This window comes from Chrysochloris asiatica, unplaced genomic scaffold, assembly GCF_000296735.1.
Source record: "Chrysochloris asiatica unplaced genomic scaffold, ChrAsi1.0 scaffold00208, whole genome shotgun sequence".
NCBI lineage: Eukaryota > Metazoa > Chordata > Mammalia > Afrosoricida > Chrysochloridae > Chrysochloris > Chrysochloris asiatica.
Genome location: NW_006408726.1, coordinates 2,374,143 through 2,380,079, shown reverse-complemented (window position 1 = coordinate 2,380,079; position 5,937 = coordinate 2,374,143). Strand labels below are relative to the sequence as shown.

Genomic DNA, 5,937 nt, shown 5'->3' with positions numbered 1-5,937 from the left:
GTTGTTAAGTGCCATCGAGTCGGGTCCGACCCATAGCGACCCTGTACAGGGTTTCCGAGGGTGTAAATCTTTACGGGAGTAGAAAGCCTTATCTTTCTCCCGCGGAGTGGCTGGTAGTTTCGAACCGCTGACCTTAAGGTTCGAAGCCCGATTCGTAACCACTACATATATATATATATGTTGTTAATTGCCACTGAGTCGATTCCCACCCATAGTGACCCTGTCTGTATTGGGTTTCTGAGGAGCAGCTGGTGAGCTTGAACCACTCACTGACCTTGCTGTTCAAATGGCTTTGCAGTCTGATGCATTAACCCACAGTGCCAAACCAGGACTCCTTTAATAACATGATTTCAGGAATCTTTCATTATCTTGATTTTGGAGAATTTAATTATTTTAGAGTTGATCATCTGAACTTCTGTGTGCAGGTTTTGTATTGTCTCCAATGCTATATCTATTTTGTTTGATTATCCCTATAGTACTTTTATTACTTCTTCCTTATTTTCCTCTACCTTTCTGTGGGAAACATTTGGATGAAATTCAATATCATGCCCCTGAATTCTTTTTCAGTTAGTTCCAGTGTCTCTTCTCCCTCAAAAGAAACTTGTGGTTTATCCCCTTGGTCATTTGTTTGAGCTGCTCTGTGTTATTTCTGATATAAGCATAGATATTCTGCTGTTTCTTAGGCATTTGGTGTTGCTGTATTTGTATTCATTCAATGAATCTTTGTTGGTGTATTCTTAAGCACTCTCCAATTGACTCCTGTCTGGTGTGGTCAGGAGCTGGGCTTCTCTGTTCACTTCATACAATTCAGTTAAGAGTATTTTTATCTGGCGTTAGTTTTAGACACAGCTCTGATGTATAGTGGCTCATCTTGGCTCTTGTCCAATTGGTGATATTTTACAGAATACAGTTGTAGATTGGCTGTATGGCCACAGTTGCTGTCGCCTGGCTGATGAATCAAGAAAAGAAAGTGCTCCTAAAAGATAGAAGGAGGACCAAAAACAAACAATAAGAGACTCACAATGAAAGTAATGAAAACCCAGAAAAAAAAATAAAGCCTATAAACTAGAATAAAGAATGAAAAAATCAGCCATGAAGCAGCAGGGAGTAATAAGAGTAATTCTTTAGCACCACCTAATAGACTTGTGACTTCACAGCTACCTGAGAAATTTCATGATTTTCCTACTGTGCCTTTCTGATCTATCCACCTTTTTTTCTTTCTCTTTTTCCATTGTTTCCCCTTACCCTAAAGTCTGTTCAGCTGTTTCTCCTACTGGGAATCAGCCCAGGTCTGATCAGACCTGATTTGGAAGAAACTGCTGGTGTCAGTTCTTTCTGTTGTCTCTTCTTCCTTTGATTATGCAATCAACAGGATCCGTGGGCACAGAACCTTCCCTGAGTGTTCTATTTATACAGATCTCACCTCTGGTCACCAGAGAGTAAATGAGTAGAAAGAGAAAAAGGAAAGAAGAAAAATATAAATAAATAAATAAATAAATAAATGTACCTTTGTCTATATACTTTGCAGGCAGGTGTCTACAATGGGAATGCTCTCTTGTCTTTCAATCCACTCATTGCCATTCAAAATGGCTGTGGTGGTTCATGTTGGCTGCTCTAAATCAGAATTCACCTCCTTTCTTGATCCTGTTGAAATTCTTTCCCCTGGTAATCACTCAATCTACTTATTTATCCCTTTATTGAATCAAGAAAGGAGGTGATACAGTGACTATGTGTATTTCTTCCATCTCCCTTATTTTTCCGGAAAGGTGCACATTGCTTTTAATAGCTCAGTTACTACTGCTTTTGCTCCTAAAGGATCTGTCAGCATACTGCAAGACAAGACCAGAAAAGAGGTATTCAGTGCAGTCCCAGAGTCGGAAACATTGCCTCATTGCATGAGTCACTTCTGAGCAGTTCTGAGGGGCCTGGTGGACACCCCCAATATGCCAGCCTGCCCACAATTCCTGGACCATGGTGGGGACAGGGAGTGGCTGTCAGTATGAGGCTTGAAGACAGCACTGAGTCTGAATGGTCGGCGGTGGGAGTACAGAGGCACTGTTAGTTGGGGACAGAGGATGGAAAAACTGGGCACATCTGGGGCACCTGCATGTGGATCCCCTTTCATGTGGTGAAGCAATAAGTCTGGGTCACAGCCCCCTCACCAGAGCAGAAGTGAAAGGTATGACACAGGTTTTGGGGACAGTACAGCCAGCTCTGCCAGGCTTTCAGGTTGTAGTTCCTTTCCCACAGTCCCTGGTTTCCTCCTTCATGTTCTCCGCCATGAGTTTCAGCTGCTGTTGCTTAGTCTTTCCAAGGACTCAAATTCCATCCTGGCCAATTTCATCTGGGTGTGCCATGGTTTATCAGGTATGACAAATACAAGTATAAACTTTAAAGCCAGAAGTACATGCTCTACGACTGCTACCACAGTCAAAATGAGGTTCACTTTTGGCTCTGGAAAGACTGCATTCACTTGTGGTGATACCTGAATCAGAGTACAGTTAGTGACCACAGAGATAACAATCGTTTCAAAAGACAATGGCCATACACCAACATTAGCAGAAGGCTCTGAGAATGGATGTATGAAGACTTTGAACATTTTTAAGGCATCTGAATTGACTTCAGTGAAGTTATTTAACACAGTAAAGGTAGCTGCTAAACACAGGAGAAGATGCTCACATAACCAAATTGCAGGAATAATTCCAAATAATCATCAAAGGTGCCCAAATAGGTCACCATTTATTTTTCCAAGATGACTTGCTCATATAATGCAGCATTGATGTTTGCCTGTAAAGTCTGCAACTTTCTCTTCACCTGTACACCATGCTTTTTTTTGAAGCCAATAAGGTAGAAGAGATGCTACAATTTGGTTAATGATCTGTGAGGTAATCAGGAAAGTAACCAAGTTCTGACTCAAAAGCTTAATATCCCTCAGGACAAAGTCAATTTAGAAGAGTGAGGTGAAACAGTTCAGAAAGTTAAACACTAAGACTTTCAAAATTAGATGATTCTGGTAGGCAGATTCCCATCTGTGATTCTCTCACGTGGTTAGAAACTTGGCACCATATCAATAGAGGTGGTTCATGATCTCAATTACAATGGCATAGATAATGCTGGGCACGTACAAAAAACACTGGTTCACTCAGATTTACTGTTCTCATGCAGCCCTAAGGCCCAGTCCTTCATGTTGAAGTAAATCATCATGATATTCAGAGAGAAACAGAGGCAGAGGCACGTAAAGAGCAGAGAGACCAAGTAAATGTACATTTGTCTCTGGTAGCTGGGGTAGGGTGGTTCCTCCCTGCCAGCGACAGGACTTATACCCAGAATCCCATGAAATCCTGGCCAGTGCTCCTCAAACTTCTTCTTCATGACCAGCATGCCCGGCCTGTAAGTCATGTTGGCACAGCCATGCTTCCACACCTCCAGAATGACTGCGGACCAGATCAGGCTCAATGAGGTGAAGATCACATACTTGCCATAGTCTTCTCACACAAACATGTAGTAAGGCAACCAAATGATGGTCATTGGAATTAAGGCAAAAGTGAAATATTTCAAAAATCCAAAGTAAAGAGTGATCATCTCCCCAGAGTAGCCATGAATATTGTCTATGGGCTGATACTTTAGGGCAAACCAAGTAAGTATACCAGGTGTCCTCAAGCTTCTTCAAGGCTTCCTTATCATGCAGTGGCAACACCTGAATCATAATACCAGACATGATCAATCTTCTCAATGATTTTTTTGGATACAACTTTGTCTGAGGGTAACCAGGGATTTTTTTTTTTTTTTTCGTTTCTGGCTCTAAGATTTACAAGTTCATGCCTGATAATGAATTGACATTCTGCTATTGTGAGGAAATCATCATTGTTATCATCAAAAGCTTTGATGTTCTGTTGGGTTCCATAGGTGAAGGTTCTCATGGTGTGATCATTGCATTCTTTTACCAAGCCCAATGCTTCTGCCTTTAGCAGCAATCTGCTTTTCAGCTATTCTTTTGTTTTTTCTTTGACATCCTGAGCAAGTTCTTTGGCACCTGTGAATAAAGTCTTGAAAGTATCCAAAGCTGATAAGGTAACTTTCATTCTTGACCAACTTGCAGCCACCATGGTGAGCACACCTGGGGAACAGACTGGGAAGCCAGTAAGATTGGGAAGCTGAGCCACAGGATGCTTGAGGGGCTGACAGACCTGGGCCTGTGGTGGAGTCTTCCAACTCCTTTTGATGCTTTGTGCATCATTCAACATTTTGCCCGTCCAAAGAATTGATAGGGTGGAGGCACAATATGCACAAAAAGGATCCAGAGAGAGAGAATTAAGCAAGCAAAGAGATTTAGTGAAACACAGAATAGACATTCTGGCAGAGGTGAAAATGGGCTTCCAACTTGCAAATATGGGGAAACATTGAGGAAATAGTTGGACTCTGGATGTCTTTATATAGTCTTCTGATTCCTGTTTTTCCATCATAATTTAGGGTTCTTAATTGGTTATTTCTTCCTGCCTTTGATGTATTTTTTACATTACATCGGTTTGTTATAATTGTATTAATGAGTTAACCATAATGTTGATTTATTGTAGTGGTATTATGATTATTTCCTTGGTCACATCAGATCAGTCCTATTCTCCACTGTGCATGACTGAGTTTGGTGAAAATTTCCTGTTTTATCTTTCCTTTTACTAGACTCTCATGACAGATTTCCTTTGGTTATATCCTTTTCCCTGTTCTAACTACTTAACATTCATTTCCCACTATAGAAAGAAAACTCTGATGCTTCAGAAATATTGACAATAACTCATTCTTAACTGCTTCCTTCTGAAAAGGGACATTGGTGGATGGTGGGATTTCCAGGTCTTCATAACTGTGAGTTTGTGTTGCTAAAGATGCACATTACATATATGGATTATCAATGTTCAAGACACTTAGAGAGAACACAGGGAACAGTTATATAGACTGTGGTCAGAAGGCATGTCTGACCTGACTTATTAAGGGGACTAGGAGCTCTGGTAGCGTAGTGGTTACGAATCGGGCTGCGAACCATAAGGTCAGCAGTTCGAAACTACCAGCTGCTCCGTGGGAGAAAGATGAGGCTTTCTACTCCCGTAAGGATTTACACCCTCGGAAACCCTGTACAGGGTCGCTATGGGTCGGAACCGACTCGACAGCACTTAACAACAACAACAACAGGCACATACAATTGGGTTAGCAGAATTTGTCTGTGAAAAGTTTTAGATCTCTTGGTAACAAAAGAGGTTAGTAAATTTAATATACAAGGGCCTCCAAAAAAGCAGAAGTAATATCATAGCTAGGTATCAAAGAAGTGGATTTTACCAGGTTAAAGAGTGGAAATATATATTTATTTGTGACCATAAATCTTGAGTGAGGATATTCTTCAGTTCTTGTAGCCACTTGCTGTTTTCCAGGATGTGCTATATTTTTAGTTTAACTTATCCTGCTACATTTATGTAAGTGCAACAGGTTGTATTAGCAATTGAACAGCTGTCATCCTCTTTGGCCAGTAGATCATAAAGACTATGAGCATATTAGCAAATGAGTCTAATGATTTTTTAATGGTTCTCAGAGAACGTACAGAATCCTCCCCTAGTTCCTTCACTGTTAAAACATTTTGTATGGAGAACAAACAAGATGGCGGATTGGGTGGAAGTGCAGTAAGAAGCTCCACCAGCAACAGCACAGAATACCGGACCAAGCAGGCTTAGGGGATGGTCCCAGAACTCTGAACCACATATAAAGCAATATTTAGAAGGTTGGAAGGCTTACAGCTGGGGGAATTTGGGGCAGAAGCAAAAAATCCATTGCTTTCTAATTTGAGACGTTCAGCTGCTCGAGAAGCCACCATCTTGGGTAAGACCAAGTGGGGGAAGCATCGGAGCAGCCACAGACGCCTGGCAGAACCGCAGAGATAAAGGTGTGGACATTCTT

At 41.3% G+C, this 5,937-nt stretch overlaps 1 pseudogene; it reads right to left on the bottom strand.

The window, feature by feature from the left end:
* Positions 1 to 2,225: 2,225 nt before the first annotated feature.
* LOC102831933 lies at positions 2,226 to 4,082 on the bottom strand (annotated as a pseudogene).
* Between the last annotated feature and the right edge of the window lie 1,855 nt (positions 4,083 to 5,937).